The 23,706-nt window shown below is 38.7% G+C and overlaps 1 protein-coding gene and 1 pseudogene across 2 annotated transcripts in view; one reads left to right on the forward strand and one right to left on the reverse strand.

Moving 5' to 3' along the window:
* The window catches only part of Fbxl7 (F-box and leucine rich repeat protein 7), a 350,419-nt gene that overhangs the window by 146,051 nt on the left and 180,662 nt on the right, over nt 1–23,706 (reverse strand). The window contains exon 1 of one of the 2 annotated variants that reach the window (XM_029544105.1): nt 1,235–1,333. The exons of the other annotated variant lie outside the window; for it this stretch is intronic. The gene's annotated coding sequence lies outside the window, so the exon portion shown is untranslated. Of the gene's footprint in view, nt 1–1,234; nt 1,334–23,706 lie in introns of those variants that run through there. 2 annotated transcript variants of the gene reach the window in all.
* Nucleotides 1–23,706, forward strand: part of LOC110329233 — a 148,326-nt pseudogene that overhangs the window by 57,526 nt on the left and 67,094 nt on the right.

Here is a 23,706-nt window from a genome sequence, read left to right on the forward strand (position 1 = left end):
TGTGTGTGTGTGTGTGCTATGGATTTTATTTTTGTGTGTATATGCTTCTCATGCATTTTCTTTATATTTTTAAATTCAGGTTTGTTGTCTATTTTTTATTTGCCTGCTTTTTTCCCAAGGAGTGAGAGAAAGAGAGTGTGGTGTTCAATGGCTGTGGAGGTGGGGAGGACTTGGGAATATCTGGGAGTAACTGGGGTGGGAAAAGTGTGATCAGAATATGTTGTGTAAAAAAATTATTTTCAATAAAAAATGATGAAGTGCCAATTTTATAACACACACACACACACACACACATGGAATTTTAGCATTTATCATAGATGTTTTCCTCTTTCTCTTAGATTGTTAAAAATTAGTTTGTATTAGTATTATAAAGAATAGTGAAATTATTAAACACAGAAAGCCTCTAGAAAACTGAAGTCAATTTCAGCATTACAGAGTAGTTTTAAAACAGACTCCTAAAAGCTTTATTAGTTTAGTCAACTTCTGAGCTCTGGTACCCCTAGTTGGCAATGTTTTCAGGTCTGGTTTATTATTACTGAAGGCAGTTGGATTCCATTGTTTTGTTAAAGGTATCCTTTTTTGGGTTTCAGTTTTTAAAATTCCTTGTAAATTTCATACATATATACAATTAAATACAATCTTAAGCACCTATCTCCCACAACCCTGACATCAAAAACTCTTTTCTTTTTATTACCTAGTTAAATTAGTATTGCCCATACTACTTTATATATTTATGCCTGTGTGGCCATCCACTAGATCATGGGAAACATACCAATGGCAATACTCTGAAAGAAGAATGAGTCTCCCTATTCTAGGAAATATTGGCAATTTCTCTTTAATAAGGCTTGGGGGTTAAGGGGACTGGAGATCCATTTACACATTGCCAGGGTTCAGGGAACTCAAGGCTCTTAGGAAAGAGATTGGAAAGATTATAAGCTGGGAGAAGTGCATTGATACACTCTTCTAGACATGACCTGGATATTGCTCTTTAAACTCCCAGAAGCTGTGGAAATCTGTACAAGATCAAGGCAGTAAAATTCCCTGAATGATGGCACAGATTATCTGAGTAAGAATTTCTAACTATCTCAAAGAGAATAAACCAACAGGGCCAAGTATAAGATCAAAAGTATCTTTCAAAAAGAAAGATCCATGAACCATTGACATTTCTCTCTACTCATAAAGTAGAAACTGTGTAACGTGACAAGTGTCTTTTAGAATGATGATGCCCCAGTACCTGTGGTTCAGGAGAGCTTGCACTGACCAGTGAGCACGTGACTCCAAGGTATTGCCAACTCACGATCCGGATGGGCTTCAGTTGCGTTTTGATGCATGTGTTTGATTCTTATGCAATTTGATTTCCATTCTTCATGGTCAAGAGATGGCATGGCATAGAGTTGAGAATGTGGAATCCCTGGTGGGAGAGAGTACTGGCTGCTATTTCAGATGAACCTAGTTCAGGTTTCAGTACCCACACTGTGGCCTACAACTCAGTAATTACAATTCCAAGGAGACAGATGTCCTGTTCTGGCATCTCTCAGTGTTCATATATGTAAAACACACACAAATGACCATATGCATGACATCACACAGGAAATAAAAATGAAAGGAATCTTTAAGGTCTTTTTTTTTTTTTTAAAATGTGAATGTATAACACAAATATGGGTAGTAGTTTGAACTGACTAAAGTCCTTTGCTGCATTGTGTACTGTCATTCCTTTGGGTAAAATGGGCCCAACACTCATCCCAACTGCCTGGACTATTTGTAAGCATCAAATAAATTAATATACTATGCCGCCCAAAGCAAATAATTACTGGAAGCATCTTATCATTTGTTATCTATAATTATTCCACAATCACACATAACTATTACCAGTTAGCTAATAATGTTTATGTCATATATAGCACAACATGCTACAATCATAACACCAACTCTGCCTTAAAATGTAGACACTCAGAAATGTCACTTAAACATCACTTTTATCCATTAAAACTTCATGTGTTTATAATAAATTTAATGCTGCTTTGTAATATATTACTTTTTCTTTGTCCTTATAAGGTAGGTGGGGTCCTGAAAATAGGCTAATAGTAGTAGTTTTACACTATTATTTTTAACCATTAGTCATAAAAAGGAAAAGTCACTGTGTTGATGGGTCTCTGGGAAGTAGCAAGAACAAAAGATTCTTGGGCACAGCTACCACAGCACTTTTCTGCTGCTGTTTAAAACGGGGGGTTGCTACTTTCCTGGTAATATTAGTTTCAGAAACACAAAAATAAACAGTCAAAACTTGACCCAACACAACAGCAAACATGTGGAAATGTGGAAATGGTCTACAAAGAGGAGAAACTCAAAAGAGTTTGTCATTCTCCCTTGCTTGTTATTTCCCAGGAGTAAAAAGATCCTTAACTGTGCATATTCTAATTAGCATTTCAGAGAATTTTTCTCATCAGGTTACTCCGCAGAGGTTGTAAATTCTACTCATGCACACACCTCACTGTATAGTCCTTCAAGACACTAGCAGGCCATCCATCATCCAATCGTTAATTAGGAAAGTTAAAAACAAATCAATGATGTAAGAGGCAAAGCACTGTGCACCATCAGGAAGGGATTCGAGGCATGCCTGGTCCATGCTGTAGTGAAATGGGACTGACATGAAAAGTCAGAGAATAGAATTTTGGCCCAAGGATTTAAATAATGTATCCTGCATTTGCCTAATTCTAAAAAAGAAAAACAAATTATTCCTTGTTTAGGTACACATTATAAGGATAACATGTGTTGTTTATAGATGACTTCAAATTGAAAATGTTTAATAGAAATAGAATTGCATTTCATGGTTGACCTTCATTTAGATACAAGAAGACATGTACTTTGTATCTACAACTAAAAATGAATAAAAAGAAGGAAGGAAGGAAGGAAGGAAGGAAGGAAGGAAGGAAGGAAGGAAGAAAAGATTGATTCTTGAAAATAAAATTTTAAAGGATTTTTGCATTTATTCATTTTGTGTGTGTGCATATATGTATATGTATATGTATGTATGTACATACATATGTATGCATGCATGAGGGTATATCAGTATGTCATGGTGCATGTACAGAGGTCAGAAGACAACTTTCAGGAGTAGATTTTTTTTCCTTTCTACTATGCGGGTTCCAGGGATTGCACACATCCTCAGACTTGTAGTCCAGCATCTTTACATCTGAGACATCTCTGAACTCACTCTTGAGGTAAAATATACCAATCCCTCCTCTGATTCTGAATAATGCTCACTTATGAATATATATGTATATACACATTTATGAGCATTCCCATAAAAAGAAGCTACAAATATAATGGGATCTATTATTTTAACATAAATATTGGATATTCTGACCAGAAAAAAAGCAAAAAAAGTCTGTTAGGTGAGTTACTGAGATGAATAGACGCATGGCAAATAACAGTAAGACGAAACTTCATAAAACAACACAAATACCCTTCCTAAACACTAATAATTCTTAAAATCTTTTGTTTAAATTCTTTTTTTCTTCACTGAGATAAGCCACACCCCAAAACACTGCATCCATTACTCTCACTCTGTATGGAATCTGAGGACTGGAAATCAGTATATGCTGACTGGCAGTAAGTCAGTGGTTTCTTGGAGCCTGAAACATGGAATTATGTTGAAACAGGGACAGTAAGGAGTATTTGGGGGGTGATGCAAAGCCTCTCTGTTTTGAGTGTGGTGGTGGTTATACATATGTATACATTTGTTAAAATCCATATTCCACTGCCTGTCAATTATGCCTTGACTAAATTAACTTTAAAAAAGATAGGGAGCAGGGGGGGCTAGAGGTGGCTTTGGGGATGGCATTTGAAATGTAAATGAAGAAAATATCTAATAAAAAAGAGAATAAAGGCAAGATAGAAAAGGTTCTATTTTGTAACTAAAAATAATTTTTAAACATCTAAAAAGTCTTATATAATATAACATTATTGTAATCACCAAAGAACCTAACTAAAGAAACATAAAATTCATGGGAAAAATCCATACCGCAAACCAAGAACTAGATGAAATTCCATTTAAAGTTTGAGGAGGACCTATGGTGACATTTGCAAAATAACTACAAAGTTCATAACTCCAAGAATTACCTACCTCAACACGAGAAGACAGGGTGTTTCTGAAGAAGACTGTGAAGTGACATCTGGCAACTAGTTGTTTGTCAATACTACCTCAATTAATAAACTGCACATAGATGATTCTCAAAAGTCTGTGGGTCCTGCGATTGAACCCCAGTCATCATGGTCCAGTGATGCTGCTACACTTTCATCACATTTTTTTTTTTCATCACATATGAGGTTACATAAGCTCTTTGAACTCCAGTGGAGCGGCACATAAGGTGTGGTACTCCACATCTCTCTTCAGCTCAGAGTTCACACATCCATGTCAGTCACCACGAGCTGGCGGCTCTGTCGGTGTTTACTTCACAGAGACTGGCTAAACCATAGGGCTCTGTCAATTGCTTTACAGACTTTGTAAATATAACAGAATCATTGAAAATATGTTAACACTACAGCAAGAGCTTAAAATATGTCATACTTATACAACATTAAACATTCTGTGGTGGACAGTATGGTAGGATGGAGAATGTGATCTACCTGTATTAAACATTTGACTATCTGACTCAACAATGGAGTCCCTAAGAGGGCTGACAAATGATGCATTTCCAAAACATGTTGGTTCCCTTTAACTTCTGTGTCACTGGGCTCACAAGGAAAATTATTATCCAATATTAGTAGGATGTTCATTCATCAGTTACAACCAGACATTGGCTTCGATCCCAAGATTCAGCAAAAGCCAAACAAAGCAGTCTGTGATCATCAGTTACAAAAAATAAATAGTTGCCATTTATTATACATAACATAAAATATTAAATATATAACATCAGCACCCATTTTCCTATTTATTATTTTCTATCATGTAACATAAATTGTCTCTCCCTTTGTCAATCAACAGCTCCGTTGTTTTAAGATTGATTGTTTTTACATAATGTTATAAATATTTCCATATGTTTCTTTTAGTGCTTATGAGCAAGAAGTGAAAGGAGAGGGTCCATCTGAGCCTTGTACTTTATACTCTACCTCACATCTCCAATCATGGGATGTCTTGTCCAAATGATGGTTGCTAGGTTAAACTCCAGAGAGCAGGTGAATATCCTCTCATAGTTCTATCTTCCACATAGCCAACCATGATGCTACTGGTGAATCTCTCTAAGTCTAATGTAAGGACAAATGCTTGCGTGTGTGGAGGATGGAATCCTGGCTTTGATGGGTATGAGTCTGCTGATGGTATAAGACAGGGCCCAGAGCAGGGGAGTAAACAATAGGATGCCAAGAAAAAGAGATCTCTAAATTCAAACCTGGCTGGCATGTTATAGCAGCTGTATTTAGGAAACTCAAGAGAAAAAGAAAAGCTAAGTATGACACAAAGGTAAAGGAGCTATGTCTCATAAGTGAGTCTCAGTTTGAAATCTCAATATGGGCTTTTTCCCATATTGAATTACTTCCTACTACTGAATTATTCCCTAGTTTTAAAAAAATTCACAAACAGAAGTAAAGAACTGCTCTAAACATTAGTGACATGTGTTTATGCAGCACCTGAAGGTAAAATAGAAGAAAGTCAATACCTAACCCTGAGAAATAAGCAATTTAATCAGGCACGATATGACTTGTATGATCGTTTTACAAATAAATGAATGACAAATAATGTATTCAGCCATTCAAGGTAGCTATAATCACCTAAAGGGTAGAAGTTTCTAGTTGGTTATCTGATTTGCCCTCAGTTTTTTTACTGCCATCTCCAATGTGAGCCTATGAATAATATTTTCAGAGAAAAGACCGGTGTGGTATCACAGGAAAATGTCCCCAGGGCTCCACATCATGGATACACTTGAAAGATAAAGTTAATAGTCATGATTGCTAATAAATGACAGATTTGGTGCCTGTCTTATGGTCTTTGCAAATATCCCATTTTAGACACAGTAATTCAACCAAGATTGCAAATGCGAGCTTGCAGGCAAATGTGCCTACTCCTATTAACAACAACAACAACAGCAACAACAGCAACAACAACAACAACAACAACAACAACAGCCCAAAGCCCGGAAGGGAACTGGTGATCTTGCTTGAACACAGATGAAGCAGGGGTAAGAAGCAGAGTGGACCCCAAACCCTTGCAGTAGAATCTCTGCAGGCAGGAGTGAACCTGTTAGAATCTGTGATCTTCAGAGTCTCCTCTGCTGCTTCCCCCACAGCCCTCCCATGGAAGATCTCTGAGAGGTCTACTGAACTCTTCCTTGGTCTGAAGCCTGAAGGAAAGCAAAGCTATGTTGCCCTTCCAAAGCCCCACAGAATGTAGACTGTTTCATGTGTGAGTGGGACAGGTTCTGCCTGACAAATTACTCCAGAAAGATTTTAGAGAGAAAAAAAAACCCAAAAACCAAAAACAAAAAACAAACAAGAAGCATAAAACAAACAAACAAACAACCCATTAAGGGCTTTTTAAGACCCTTAGTCAATCTTCCGAAGACTTTACAATATAAATTTGATCATAAAGATGAAACTGGTTGGTTATTTAGAAAATGCAATAGAATTGCCATTTTGGAAGGAATACATTTATACCTAATTGGTTGTGTTCTGTATGCCACCTGCCACACTTCTTTTTGTAATGAGTTTTATTTTTATTTATGTGCAGGAGGGTTCATAAGTTTCAGATTGCAGTGCACTTCGGGAGTGGAGACAACTCTCTTCTCAGACTGCCCACTTTAGTTTTCAACATTTACTTGTCTGTAAAACATAATTAAGATAGTTCTCACTTTAACATCCTTATCATCATACCAGATAATCACAGCATGTTATCTGAAGTATCTTCTGTGTTCAGTAAATCATATTCATTATGTCTCTTGATCAGTTTTACAGCTAAAAGGCAATGAATATGGAATTACAATGTAAAATAGCAAGTGAATAATTATTTACTTTTTTCTGAGGGGAAAAAAAATGTCATATAAGACTAAGAAATGTCTGACAGGAAGACCGAACTGGTTATTGTTTCCATAAATAAGAAAAAAAATGAGTGTGTGAAAGCCCACCTAAAATTCCTCTGCAGACCTTCTGTAGTGCTTTGGACAAACTTTGTGCTTTTAATCCTGAGCTTCTTAGGGCCATGTGAAATTGCACAGCCCTGAAGATGCTCTGCATGGGCCTTTAGTAACTGCAGCTGGGAAAGCACCTTTCCACTCAGAGCAGGTTTGCATGCATAAAACCTGCTCCACCGTGGGAAAGTGACAGGTGTGCTGGTTAGACGCTGCCTCTTATCATTGAGTGATGGCTACGAGTGCAAAGGGTTTTGTTAACAGATCAAATGTTGCTGCCTCTGTAGCCACTCTTTTCCTGATCCCCACAGCCTTGCACTCTGCCAATTCAAACCCTGTCTTCCTACGTTAACATTCCTGAAACCTTCAGAACATCTTAATATTGGTAGGAGAAAAGGGTCATTTGTATTTCCTCAATGCTACAAAACTGCCCTGACGATATTTATCTTGAACAATGTGTTTCCCTCTGTGGAACAGCCTGCTATTGTTACAGCTGAAAGCTATAACTTCCAAACTGGGAAATATTTCCAAATCAAAAACTTGTGATGATTGTGTGGCCAGGATGCCTGGCTATACTATTTTTTTTTCATACTATACAGGCCCCGTATCCCTTCAAAGATCAAAATCACTGAAGGCATGGCTATTCTAGCAAGTCTTCAGCAGCCCCCACTGCAATAGCAAAATGTCCAATCTTATCAATGTTTAAAATGTATCAAGTGCTTTAGTAGAGTGGAGATCTTCCACATCAGTGTGTCAGAAGACTAAAAATATATCAAAACAAAAGACAAAGCCAGTGACCCTTTTCCATTTGTTACCCATTCCCCCTCTAGCTTCTATTCTGAAGTGTGAAGCCCGCAAGACAATTACAAGAAGAGTTCATGGACACATGCATATTGATATTCAACAGTTACTGTCATTGTTCCATATCCTGTCTAAAGAGAAATGCCATTTATACATTAAAGTCATCCCTAGGTATCTATGGGGAATTCAAGGCAAGAACCCGAATCTGTGGAACACAAAGTGTGTACAGATGACCAATTTCCTTATACAAACTGCTGTATTCTTGCATATGACTCAGGCTCAATTTCCATATATTTTAAATTGTCCCTTGAGTATTTATAATACCCAATATGATGCAAGTGCTCTATATCATTGTTCCACTATACTGACCAGAGAATGACAACAATAAGGATGCCCAGGTGTTAAAGACTCTTTTGGGTCAGAGTGATGGCTTACAGTTCCAAGGCACTGGCTGCCAAGCCTGAGGACTGGAGCAGCTTGGTTTTCATCCTAACAGTGCAACATGCCAGAGAGCAGGGGACCAGTTTAAGTTCAGTGTCTTCTTCTTACACCACAATCAGTGCTCTGAGATACTTCTGGGTCTGAGAAGAACCAACTTCATTGATAAATGATGATAGATTTTCCTGTGAAGTGGACTCAGAGGGACTATGGAGTACCCGAGAGGCATAGGCTTTAGCCTATGCACACTGAAATGAAGCCCCTCAGTGATAGTATCTCCATGGAATTCCTCTTCCATACCTGCTTGGTGAGTTGAGGCATACATCACCCAGGTAGGCCACTGGAGCATCCCGAGAGGCAAACATTACCTGTAAAATCACAGCTCTTGGGAAACACTTATATGTTTACCCGGTGTTCAAATGTATGGAGTCCCCTGCAGCAGATTTTTTTTGAGACAGAATTATATCATATAAGAAGATTCTGTACCTCTATTCTGTATAAGACTTTGAAAGTCATAAATATTTACTCGTCCCAGCCAAGCCTAATTAGTCAATTCCAGACAAGTGGGAGATAAGTAGATTATGTGTGTATGCGTGTGCGTGCACACATCACACACACTCACACACACACACACACACAGAGAGAGAGAGAGAGAGAGAGAGAGAGAGAGAGAGAGAGAGAGAGAGAAATAAGCTAGAAAATAGCTATCTCTAAACAAACCATACCTCGGTTTGTGAATATGGAGGACTATGATTTAGGATATTCGTAAACTCTTCTAAATTCCAAGACTTTACAGACATTAGTGAAAGTGCAAATAGTGCAAGGGATTAGGGGACACAGAAAAGAACAACATAGTGACAGAGGCTTGATGTGGAGTGAGGGAAATTGAGTCTAAGCTGCTAAGTCTGCAAGGAAGTAGACAGGCCAACAAGTCCAGGAACAAAGCAGTCAGCAGGGACTCTTACTAGAGCAGACATAGGGGGAGACATGTCCCTTCATCCTGATATGAAATATTACCATGGGGGAATTATGTGGTAGCCAGTCTCTAACAGCCTGCGTCGACTTCCTTCAGACAAAGGCTGAGGTCATGTGCACAGAGCAGAGCTTATGTGCCACAAAGTAAGAGTCCTGGTATTCAGCAATCTCTTTGGTTAACTACTATGCTGTCGGCATGAAGTTTCTGGGAGGAGTGAATTCTCAGCTCAATAGAGACATACCAGAAATCAATTATAAACAAAAGAGCATTGGCAACCCTGTAAACATGGGGCATGTTTGTCTAGCTCAAGTTAAGTCCTTGTAGAGACAGTTGGGAGAAAACTTCCCTTTTTTTGTGAAGTACGTATCTTAGAAATAAAAAGGAGTCACCTTCTTGAAGCACAGTGCGATCTTGTCAGAGCGAGAAGAGGCAAAACCATGTCATCCAGGACTACCGTTGACAACTCTGGGCACACATATTGCTCACATGCAAAATCTGATGCTTTGAAGATGCCTACAGTGTATCAATAGTGAGTAGGTGTTTATAGTAAAATCCTTAAATAGTTTTTGCTGGAAATTCTACCAACAACTGTTACTGAATGTCCAATGTCTAGGTCAAGGTCAGTAGTAGACACGGTACAGTTATTATATTGATGTCAAGCAATATATAGCTTATAAGGTGTATCACCAACAACATCCCATAGATCTGCTCATTCTATTATCTATTTCTGTAAATAGTTTAATAGACACAAAGTTACCATACCTAAACACACACACACACACACACACACACACACACACACACACTATTCAATTAAACATTGTCTATGGATAGTTTCCTGATCCATAACAGAGCTAAGCAACTGTCAGGCTACATTGTTCCACAAACCTTAGCAAAGATGGTGAACTTTGTCTGTTTTAATTGTCTGAGCCTTCATTTATTTTACTATAAAATGTATTGGTGTACTATTACCACTATAATAAATCACCACAAAATGAAAGACTGGAAATAACAAACATGAATTAATTTACAGATGTGGAGGCTAGAAGTCCTGAAGAGAGAGAGAAAGAGAGAGAGAGAGAGAGAGAGAGAGAGAGAGAGAGAGAGAGAGAGAGAGAGATTGATTCTCCCCAGAAAGCTCTATAGAGAAGCACTTCCTTACCATGTTGAATTCACATGGGAACCTTGGACTATGGCAACTTCTCCCTTCCCTTCTCAGAACCACCCTTTTCAAGGTTTTTGGTTTTATCTTTGCCGTGATTGAGAATAATCTCCACAAGTCTAAGGAATCTCCTTAGTCCCATCAACAAAGCCCTTCAGTGTACCTTAACATAATCACTAGTTCTAGAAATGAGCATGGATTTGTCTTCAGAAGGGATCATTAGATAGGCCACAAGAGATCAACCAATACATTTTCTAAGAAACCGGATTGCGAACAATGGCACTATGATCATCAGTAAGTGTAATAATCTAAGATAATATACTTTTATCATTCAGCAGACATTCTCCAGTTTTTTAATTATTCCTTCTCTAGTGTTCCTCTGTAAATAACCCCTTTGCACTAATGTGTGCTGCTATCTCAGAGACAACAGAGACACCGTAGAGCCTTGACTTTGACTTTCGTGTTTCTTCATTCAAAGCCTTAAACCTTTCAATAACACCATGAAAAACATTGTCAATAAAAAACAGTATATTGGTTTGTTTCTCATTCTAGTATATAAAGAGTTTCCCTTATGTGTACCTATAAATAAGTAGAAAGAAGAAATGCAATAAATATGGTAGAGTATGGTTATATTAATGATTCCATGAAGAAAGCTCCGGGGAAGCTTAATGAAGTGGCTACATTTGTCAAGGGTTTTTGTGAGAAGCGAAAGACGGGAACTAGGTGTACAGATTCAGTTGGGAGAACACACAGGTTAGAGGCATTGTGTTAGATGACAAAACTGACAAGCAAAAAAACCCCAAAGTTCAAATTCTAGATCAGGGAATCTAGACAATTTACACCCACTGGAGGGTTTTGATCTGAGGCGATGCTGAGGTGAAACTTGGCAAGGAGAAAGTTCCTCTGGCGTGTTTTCCATTCTCTACACTTAGCTGCAGACAGGGACAGCAAACTCAGACAGCCCACTCTTCTCTTGCTCTGGTTTTCTTGTTTTCTTTCCCATAGCTCCCAATGCATGACCTCATAGCTCCAGGGCAGGCTAAGACTACAACAAAATAAAGTAAAGGAACCCAACAAAGCTGCATGCCACCCTGGACCTTGCCTCCTAAAGGCAGAGAGAGCGACATTAAAGGAAAGCCCTAAGGTTTCTTATGGTAATATCCATATGGAACATCTAACAAGAGTGTCTGTGTACACATATGTGCCTGCTGGTTTAAGACAGCCTCCTCCTGGGTGAAGATTTGAATAAAAGAGGAGATGAGTCAAGGAAAGAGCTGTGCTCCACACAAAGGATCTGCAGGTGCAAAGGTCTGGGGGTAGTAACATCTCCACTGTACCCTGGGAGGTGCAGTGAGCTGAGAATGAGAGCTTAAAGAGCAGAGTGCCAGGGAGGGTGTGTGCAGGGAGGGTGTGTGCAAGGAGGGTGTATGCAGGGAGGTTGTGTGCATTGAGGATGTGTGCATCGAGGATGTGTGCAGGGAGTATGTGCAGGGAGGGTGTGTGCAGGGAGGGTGTGCACAGGGAGTGTGTGCGCAGGGAGGGTGTGTGCATGAGATAGTCACACTGGCAATCTGGTCTAGTATGGTAAAGACCAGGATTTCCTCTTGAGTTGGGGAGAACCTGTGGATTTCCATAAATCTATTTTCATAAATGGAAAAAAGCAGAAGCCTCAGGCATACCACCTATACTTCATACCAGGCTATACTTCAATGCCCCCCACAATACACTGGGACCTGATAATCTGAGTGGGAATATTAAGAGAGACAGTCTCTCTATGATAATCATGAAAGTGATCAAACTAGGCAGGCTCTGTTCACCCTCCCTGCCATGCTTTCTCTCACATGAGGTATACATGGTATACATCTCATTTGACCCTTCTGACCTTGCATCATGTCTGAATAAAGCAAGAAGTCACCAAATAAGTTATAGGTCAACAGCACACAGTAAGTCTACTAGGGCTGACCACTTGGAGTCTCCACATTCTTGAAATAGGGGAAAGAAAAAAATATATATATACATACATATATATATATATATATATATATATATATCTTAATATATTATATAATATTTATATATCAAATAGATATATGATATGAACAATTAATATGCATTAATAAAATATGTACATAAATTTCTATCTCAGAATTTTGTTCTCACAGAAAAATAGACTAAAAAGTTGTGATAATAATCTAGCTGAGAGATGATTCCACAGTGTTAGCAAGAGAGAAAACAAGGGGCCTGAGGATAAATACGTACTTAAGGTCAGACCTGTGGGGCTTGTAAGTTTTAGGATGGCTTTAGGGCCACAGTAGAATGTCTTCATTTCTCAACTAAACTAAAACTTCCAAGTGAGGAGAGCTTGTGTCTTAAGTGCCCCCGGGGACTTGCTCTAGTTGAACCCTGAATCTTAGAACAAGCACTCGCTTTGGATCAGGTTCTGGATCTTAGAGAGAGCAAGTACTCTCTTTGGATCAGATTCTTGATCGCTGGATACAAAACAACTGAGCAGCGTCCAGAGACCAACTGAAGCCTTGCGACTGATTCCAGAACTCTTTCCATTTGTATCCATGACCAACTATGTGACAAAACATGCTCTGGGACAAGTCCCAATCTCCGCCACTTGCCAAAAGCCCTCTAGCACATCGTTTTACTGCTGTAACTTTAGCTGTATTCAAATATTCCAAGACTGTGTTATTAAGCACTGAGTAATTTTTTTTATTCCATAAACTTTACTTAACATGCTCTTTTCGTTTGGATGCAAATAAACAAAACCCCAAAGACAAAGACGTAACTTGGAGAATCATGAAAATAGAAGAGAGAGTAAAAGCACATTGGAATTTTGGCTCTGGTTTCATTTTTTTAAAAAAAAAATGGAGGAGTCTACAATTCTTCTGTTCTCATGATAATAGGTCAGAGATTTTCAAATGTCTGGGAGATGTGATAACTGATTGCTCATTCCTCAAAGAGAACAGCAAGGGGATTCTGTGACATGCTGGTGTCCAGCAATGTGTCCCTTGGTTTCAGCAGACAAGCATCCTCATTTGGATTCAGATCCTTCCCACCAGATATTGTGATTTCTTCCTGCAGTCACCGAGCGCTGGCTGGGATCGCCAGCTTTACCAGGTAAAGAGTTTGGGAGCAACTGAATTGGCACATTAGGTCGGAGTTCCCTTCTGCACCTGCTAAGACTCGGCCTATCTGGTTTTCATTCCGATGCAGACCACGTGTTACATTTGTGTGCCCCTGCCCCATTCGCAGAGAAATGGGAAGCAGGTGAGAGGTAGGAGTCCTTTCTACCTCTAAGGCTGGGAGTCCTGTAACAGCTACTGCAAGGAACGGAGAACCGTGGGAAGCAATGGGATTCATCTCCCATAGCAGATTACTATGATTTCAAATGGACAACGTGATGCTCTACCCCATGGTCTGTGATCCAGCACCAACCCTACCCTCTTGGCATGAGAAGAAATTAAATCCAGGGAGAAAGAGTGAGGAGAGTAGCACTGTAAGCCTCACAGGAAATCCATTTTAATTTTGGGGCATAGAAACATAAATAAAATTATCTGTCACTCACTTAATGAAGTCACCAAGATGAAGCACCAAAAAGGGAAGAAAGTAGATGTCAATAGAGAGATAGAACAGAACTGAAGGCTGATGGGAGAGGAGATGATGGCAAGGAAGGAGAGGCTGGGGGCACACATGCGTGACGTGCCACTCGGTGCTTGCCTCTCCCATGCTCTCTAAAGGACCAAATCAAGATCTACAATGCAGGGAGCACCTCTCAGTGCTTCAGAAGCTGTGAAGCGATTTGGGGTTGTAAGGTGAGGAGTGCATCTTGGTGGGTGATTCCAAATGAGCTCATAAGATCATGATGACTGTATCCTTCTTGGCTGCTCTTTGCAGTACGTGATGAAGGTGACTGTAAGAGTTACTATTTTAATGGAGTGCTTTAAAGCAAGGTAGACTCTAATTTGATCTTTGGGAATCCTGTATCAGAAGGAAGTACAATCCAGATTTAGGAGGGCAGGACAGCAAGGGCTTCTCTCATAGTCAGAAAATGGCCTCTCACTGAGAGATACCCCTAACCTGTAGGAAGAACAGTTTCTAAAGATCTACATCGGAAGCTTAGGGATGGAGATATAGACAATCCAGAGTCAGCCTGCCTTCTGGTTGTTTGGTGTTTGGAACACTATTTGTGAAGTCCACATTTCAGTTTGCAAGGGCTCTGTTATTCATTAGGTTCTAAAGATCTTTCTGGTGACACATTCCCTAAAAGTCCTCTGCCTCAACCTGGAGCGTGTCCATCATCCCTTCAAACTTGGAGGCATCTGGGCAGGAATGTAGCCAAATCCACATTCCTGCACACACCAAGGAATCCCAAGATTGTGTCGTGTGGGTCCTGCATGCATCCAGTTTAAAAACAAAAGATATTTTATTCCTTAGACTTTTCAACTGACTGTATTCTTTCTATAATGTAAATAATAGCATGCTGAAGTATGCAGTAACATCTGTGCAGAGATAATTATGTACCAGGTAGTCCAGGAAACCCATCTTGATATCATTTTAATGTAATAATATTAAAGAAAAGAATTCTAGCGCTACATGTGTGCTTCCAGAGAGCCCATTCTTGAAACTAGACAGACCCTGAGAACGTTTGCACAATGTGCACATGCTGACTGGTTTGAGATTGGAAAAATATCTGAATGAGATTGCTAGAGCGAATTTTACTTTCCTCGCTGAATCTTTAAAGACCCAAAGGCTTCCATACCTACAGAAGCCTAGAACTGTTTCCATAAAGGAACCGAGTGTAGCACAGTTGCTCATTTGCTTGTTTGAAGCCAATGAGGATGGGAGGGATGGCAAATAAACAGGCGATGGGTGTGTGTCCAGAAACAGTGAGTAGGGAGTTGATGACACATGGTGTAGAACTCCTAAAGAAAAGAACTGATTTCATTGGCACAGTGCCCTCCAGTTGAAGCCTTACAGCACAGATAACACTATAATACTACAAGTGTTTGAAGTACTGAGTGCGGAGTTCATGCAGTAAGAGAAATGTTTTCATGGATACCTACTCAAGTGGGTTGGCCTGGTGTTGTTTGTATTTTAATGTTAATAGTGTTTTTTTTTCAACATTGGGTTGTCCCAGAGATGAGAGAGTCCACATATAGACCCAAGTGACTGATGTTATGTGACCTCGTCCCCAAGTTATTTTTGATTGGTGAATAAAGATGCCAACAAACAGTCAATAGCTTGGTAGACAAGACATAGGCAGGGATGAGGGTTCCTAGGCTTGGGAGACAGAGGAGAGCCAAGAAGGTGGGGAGAGGAGGAGGAGGGAAAACCAACCATGGGTTAGGTGGTACATGAAAACGTAGCCCTGAGGGTTGGCCAATTGGAGTTAAGAGCAGCCCATATGAAACAGAGTAAATAAAAAAATAGCGTGGGGTTATTGATAGGAAAGTAGATTCTAAAAGCATAGAGGGTAGATATCTACCCATCTCTAGTGCTGATTAAGGTTTATTGTCAATATAAACATTATGTATGTCTTTTAACCAGGAACTGATAGATAAAGGCAGAGTAGAAACCCAGGGAATAAATAATTTCTATGACACCTTACCATACTAATGGAAGATACTTCTAATTGATGCTATTAGTTCAACAATGTAAAAAAAGAAAGAAAAAGATGTTTCTCATAAAACATGATTTTATTGGATGATTCACATGTTAATATCATGCTAAAAATCTCTAGAATCTGTGACACACCTCTTTTATCTCTGTCTTGCTTCTTTTAAGGAATGCTACAATTCTCCTGAACTAACAGAAAAACAGTTCTCTCAGCCTATTTGCCAGACTAGGAATATTATTATTAAGATAGTGGAGGCCATCAAATCTGTCTGATGTCTTAGGTTTAACCTGCTTATGAGTGGACTCACATTTTTACTCTACCACATATTGTTCCTTAAAAACCACACTTTCTGTCTTGGTGAAATTCAGCAGTATCCATCATTATTTATATCACAGACCTTAACCCTACACCTTTCGTGTTACCTCATATAATTCCTATGCCTGGCCTTATGTGACCCAGTTACTTAGCTGAGTATTCTAAACCCTCCAAATGCATTAGAATGCACTCACTTCCTTCTTTTTTGGAATTAACTGAAGCCATCCATCACATGATTGGTTGAGGGACAGACATGCATCTTTAAGTCCCCTTTATCTAATATGTTCCCTGAAACCAGCATTCCAGAATCAATGCAATCAATCCATTCATCCATCACCCAATATCCAAAATGGCAAAATCTATTGGAGAGATGAATTGGATTCTAATTCATATTAAACATATAGGGTATTGATTTATATAATTATTTTTGACAATGTCTCATGTGGGCTGGAGTAATGCCCTAGCTCTTGCAGAGGCTCCAAATGGTAATCCCAGAACCTATATTCCAATTCAAAGGGATCTGCTGTTGTTTTTTGTTTTGTTTTGTTTTGTGTTTTGTTTTTGTTTTTGTTTTTGTTTTAACTTCAGAACATATGATATACATACTCACATGCAGGCAAAAGCCTCATACACATAAAACAAAAATAATTTTTAAACTATGTGGCAAGTACTATTGCTGGCAAAGGAACATAACTTTAAGTAATCATTTGTCCTTGTGACTACATTCTTGCATAAATCTAAGTTTATATAGACTAGTACTTAGCCCCTGACAACGAAGCTATTACATATTTATGGATTTGGTTTTGGAGCATGTTAATATGCAGAGGTAGGAAGTTGTATGCTTATGAAAATTCATCTCAGTGCTTCTTAAATCACATAGAGTTGTGAGGATGCTAAGGCAGAAGCCAGGGCAGCCCTGGAGCTCTGAGGACTAGAATCCTCTTGGACCATTTAAACCAGGTAAAACTTAACTACACCACTTCTGACCAAGTCCACCCTCCCAACACAAATGTATTGTCTATGGAGAGGAATCTTATTTATGCTTAAATAATGATTGAGATTCAAGAATGAGAGAGATAGAAGGACTGGAGAAGAGAGGAGGTGGGAGAAGAGACCATTTAAACCCTAGCTCTGCCCCGCCTGGGCTCTAGCTACTTACACCACCTCTCATATACTTCGTGAGTTCACTCAGAAAGCATTTTAAGTCATTTAATATGGTGCTCTCTCACATGGCATAAAACATTCCAGATTTTAAAATAAATAAATAAATAAATAAATAAATAAATAAATAAATAAATAAAGCTATGCGCCCTTGTCTCTCGTAAGATTTAAGTCCAATGTAGTGACAAAGAAGAACACATCCAGTGTGTGCTGCTCTAATCATTGCCATTGGGAGATGGAAAATGTCACAGAATGTGGATCTAATTCTTGGCTGTGACATCACCACCTGGAGTTCACACTGTGTTATGTTTCTGTAATAATCTTTTAGACACTGGTGCTGAATGGTCAATTTCCACTTGAATTATCTTAGAAAAAAATAAGTAGGCCATGGTTTTAGTAACTGACACTTTAAAAATATTTGCTGTCTCCCCACTTTAACATAAAGTGATACTCCACTTGATTTAATTGTGCCCAGAGCCTTTTAGGTTACCCCTTTTTACTCCTATATTGGGGAATCATGGTCCTCAGTGAAGAATTTTCCATGGCCACCATGTGAGAAGCATTAGAAAGAAGATCTGTGGACAAATTGCAGAGGGACTTCTCTGTTCTTGTCAACAGTCCTCCTTTCCCACTTGGGGTCTCTTCCTGGATTCCTCACACCTTGTTAATCAACTGTAAGGGTGAAAGGATTAGAAATCAAGACCACCAAAGAACAGAGGGTGTGAGGAGTAAGACCCTTCGTGGGATGCCGGCATATTGTTCATGTCAGAAACTCAGAATCCGAGACGGGCTACCTGTGGCTGTGTCACTGTTATGTGTCTCACCATTAGGACTAATATGACAACCTGCGTTTAGTGCCCAGAACTCACATAGTCAACTGGCTCCTTCCAGTTGTCATCTGATGCTCAGTCATATGTGTCCACACATTCACATATCCCATAATAAATAGATAATGCAATAATAAAAAAAACATTTAAAATATTTCCCACTTAAAATGACTGATATATTGGCATAAAATTGACATTAAGCAGCTTTGGGAACAGATTTTGCTGATATGGCCAATAAAATGACTGTTGTCCCTTCACTTTAGGACAAATGTAAAACACCCAAAAACTAAAAATAAGCAAGCTGATCTCAAAAAGCACTGAGCAAAATAAAATCCAAACTCATGGCTCACTATGTGAAGTCACCTTTCCTAATGTCATATTAACTTGTCCGATTTATGTCAATCTTTATAAAATTATAAAAATTTGATAGTGGCCATTCCTAAATCTTTAGCAGATAATATGACAATAATGTACTTTTAAGGAAGCACAAAAGCATTGGTGGCTTGAAAGCAAGAAGTGAGGCAGCAATAGACAGGTACTAAACATCCCACTCAACAATAGACAGGTACTAAACAACCCACTGTTTTAGAATTTCACACATGTAGATAATGCGCTTCCCAATTTCCTCACCCAATCCTTCTCCTACCCACTCCATACACTGCCTCCCCAAACTCCATGTACTCTGTATTTAAACCCACTTTGTTCATGTAAGTGTCAATTTTGAGGAGTATATAATTTACTTAATAAGCCATTCTACTTGCCCTAGAAAAAACAAAACCAATAAAAAATTGGGTTTATCCACATATTTCTTAAGACTCAAAATCAAACTTTGCAAATTAATTTTGCCAAAGGTACAAAATAAAACAAACAAACAAACAAAAAACCAAACAAAGAAAACCCCTTAACCTCAGTGTAAATAAATGTTCATTATAAACTTGGTTTAAAATAGTAAAAAATCATAAAAGCAATGCTGGAATATTCACATGGAAATAGTTACATAATTTAATACTAAATTTAAAACTAAATATAATCTTCATTTAATAGAATTGACTCAAATTTGCATGTGTCTAAGAATCCAGTATTTTCTCATTTGAAAATGTTTTGATCATTTTGAATGTTAAAAGTTTCAATTCATTAGCAACAAAGTGCCATCTTGGAGATGAAAATGATGATTAAAAACAAACCTATTGAAAATAAGAAAAAAAATAAGAGACTTCACATGGAGAAAGGCTATACAGAAGAATGAGGGGCATTCAGCCCTGCCGTGAGACAGGAAGTGTGGGGTCTGATGAGCAGTTTGTTGTGAGGGAGACTATCTGCACACTTTGCTTCTGTGGAAGCCTCTTTTCCCTAGGGCTCCTCCCTTGGGAGGCCACACCCTCACTGCGCAGGGGCTCTACATGTGGGTAGCTGCGTGCCTCTCAACCTCAGGCCTCAAGGCCCACATGGTGCTCCAGCTGCTGGGAGCACAGTTTCCCATCTGTGTTAATCTTTTTACCTGTAAAATTTCAGATGACTATCCTGTTGTGAAGAGTAACTATCCTGAATTTCATGTCACATTCCTCCCTCATTTTTACTGCACTTAATTTTTGTATTACATTATTACATTGTATTATGTGTCATATTCAGAGCTGAAAGAATTGCTTCATATATGTTCTCAGTTAAACAGAGAGGAATTCTTAAGGTTATATCAGTAAATATTCAATAATATCATAACATTTATTAGTATACAGATGGAGCAAAACTGAAAAGAATGGAGGTCTATCAAAGTGTACAGGGGACTCACTCTCACACACACATACATGCATTCTTTCTTACACACACACACACACACACACACACACAAACACACACAAAAACACATATACACACTCTCTTTTACACACACACACACCTCTCCTCATATAGACACAAATGTACCACACACACAATCACAAACACACATACACTCTCTGTTTTACACACACACACACACACACACACACACACACACACACACACACACACACATCATGCATCACCTCAGTATAAACCTCTGCATAAATCTATTATTTTCCAAAGAAAATGTAATTTTATGATCAAAACACAACTCTTTGGACTACTTCAGCATGTATTTTGTTTCTGTTTTTCTGATACCCATTGGCCTAGAAATGCAGAATGTAGCAGACTTGTCTAGAGCTATGTGAGTCCTGATAATCTGGAATTTAGGATTCCCACCCCACCCCCAGAGAAGACTAGATAAATAAATCCAGTGCCTTACTAATAGAAATCTTTCCTCTAATTTGCTCTCCTATACCTGAGACAAGTTCAGAGACATCAGCAGCACTGAGTCGTGGTCTTCCTAAAATCCAACAGACACGCAGTCTAATAACTGAATGAACAGTTGGCTAATTAGGCAATTTTTAAAAGCCTCTGCCATATAATTTTGAGATAGTGCACTTTGTGAACTAGACATACAAAAGGAGTCATCAGAACTCCAGAGCTCACGGCACAGGCCACACCGCCAGGAAGCTGAGTACACCAGAGGGCATTGTACAAACTCAGTGCAAATCACTACCAAATGTACTGTATAATAACATCTACTTGGAATATAAATATAACAAAAGATGCTCTAAGAAAACCATAAACTTACTATGAATTGTTTAAGTATCAACTAAGCTTGCTTCTTCAAGACAGGTTGTTTGAAACACCAAACTACATAATAAAAATCTTAACTTCCATTCCGCATGCAAATCGGTGATTCCCAGACACACTTAATAATACTTGAATTGGCGCAGTTCCACTCGCAGAGAAAGAGACTGACTACCAGTGGATCATTTATGAGTCGCAAGAAGGCCTGGCTCTTCCTTGCAGTGTGACCAGCTTGTAGCAGCCACCGCTGGCAGACTCCCCTTATTGTCATAGTTTAGGACATGCAATTCGAATTATCTTAGTCTCCAAAATCAGAAAATTGGTTCCATGCAGAAGCCTAAAATTGCTTGGAAACCAGCAGAGATTAACAATGAACACATTATTGAGTGTGTCTTCCACAAAGAGCATTTTTGGCTTCAGTCCATCTACATTTTATCTGTACCGTATCTTGAAAGGAAGATTTTTAAATATGTCATTTTGATCAAATGTGTGGCCTCTTCAAGTCCTTTGGAGGCTTGGGGGAACTCACTATAAAGGTTTTAGTTCCACTTCAAGAAGGGTTCTTGCCACTACTAATGAGAAAGAAAACAGACATTACAGGGCACACAGCTCTATTTCCATCATTCATTTGATAATAAGAATACTGGAAAGATACCAACAATATCTTTAATTTTAAACTTAACTCTTAAGATGGGTTTTGATTTTCCTTAAAAGTATGGGCATTCAGGTGGGCAGGCAAAAGCTAAGAACACTCCTTCCTTATCTCTGTCCAGATCACGTCTTAGGGAAACTGTGTTGGGGAGACAATATTCAGGGATTAAACTGGCAACTGCCTAAGTTTTGTGTCACAATAAATTATATAACTAGCACATTCATCAAATATCAATTAGAGGATGTCTCGGGCAGTTTCCCAGAAACATAACACATGTTCTAAGTTATCTATAGGTCAGATTCAAAGATACTGTTTCTCAAGATACTATTCATCTAATGTTGCTGACTTAGATTTGGTCCCTTGATCTGTATACGCTAGTCCATTGCTTCTCAACCATCCTAATGCAGTAACCCTTTAATTCAGTTCCTCATGTTGTAGTGGCCAACCATAAAATTATTCCTGTTGCTACTTCATAAGTAATTTTGCTACTGTTATGAATTGTAATAAATCTGTATTTTCTGGTAATCTTAGGAGACCCCTGTGAAACATAGGTTGATTCCCAAGGGGGTCATGACCCACAGTTTGTGAAGCATTGCCCTAGCCCTGTCTACCTATTCCCTGGTATGAATTTGTGCCAACCAGGCAAAGAGCCAGAACCTGACTTGTGGACCTTAATAAAAGGACTCTTCTCACACATTAAAAAGCAGGGTTACTACTATCTTCTCACCTAGACTGCAAAATGCCCTCCTTGTCCAGTAACAGATCAAAATATACTCTGAGGGTATCCTCCTCAAAACCAGGAGGGAGTGCTTACTAAAACAAGCAAAACACAAATGTGTGTGGAACTGTGTATGTCTGTATGAATCTGTGTGTCTTTATTGTGTATCTTTTTGTGTGTGTCTATATGTGTATACATCTGTGTGTGTCTGTGTTGTGCATCTTTGTGTGTATCTACATGTGTCTATATGTGTGTGCATCTGTGTGTGTCTGTAAATGTGTGTGTGTATTGTGTATCTTTGTGTGTGTATCTATAGGTGCATGCATGTGTGTGTCTGTGTTGTACATCTTTGTGTGTGTCTATATGTGTGTGTCTCTCTGTGTGTCTATTTTTGTGCATGTGTGTATTTGTGTTTGTCTGTCTGTCTGTTTTTTCAAAGGACCCCTATTCTCTAATTTTCCCCTGATTTGTTCCCTATGCTCCAACTACTGAAACTTACATTATAAACAACATAATACTTTGTTTTAATGTTGCAACTTTTTATGTTATTAACAAGGTTGTACGTAAACATCAAATTTCCTCTAAATTATCAGTTAGTAGACTGATCTTATCATGAATATTCTTATCCTGAGAGCATATTTGAAGCACTTGGCAATTTTAAAAAGGCAGAATTTTTTTAGGTTTTTGTTCTGGGATGTTGATTAACTTGGGCAAAGTCCAAAGCAACATTGGCATTAAAATTCAGTCACTTTTCTTTTTTTTTTCTTTTTAACCTATGTTTAAGCACATCTAGGGAAAATGACAGAATCTCATTATTTGCTTTTTTCAGGCATGTTTTAAAATATGCAAAAGAGAGGCAAATTCTTTCCTATGATAGTTTAATTAAGCCTGTGTGCCTAGATGGTCTGTCAACTCTTTTTTTAAAATGTCTGTTTCACCTCCAACATTCTGTCTTCACTCCTTTCCCTCCGTGTCTGTCTCCCTACCTGCAGCTTAGAATGTGGAAACAGTCTGTGCAGAAACCCTTCCGCCTGTCTCACTGCCTTGTACATGCCAAGATCATTTTAGTCTTATAGGAGTTATTAAATCTTACCATTCGTTGCCTCAGAACCATAGATTTGCTCTGATTGGCTTCAAATTAAATGTAATTCCTTGGTCAGGCATTTACAATCCTTACAACAAACATGTCGCCAAAATGTGTCTGTCTCTTTTTAAACACACAGATATATATTCTCTCTCTCTCTCTCTCTCTCTCTCTCTCTCTCTCTCTCTCTCTCT

Source organism: Mus pahari, chromosome 11 (assembly GCF_900095145.1).
Source record: "Mus pahari chromosome 11, PAHARI_EIJ_v1.1, whole genome shotgun sequence".
NCBI lineage: Eukaryota > Metazoa > Chordata > Mammalia > Rodentia > Muridae > Mus > Mus pahari.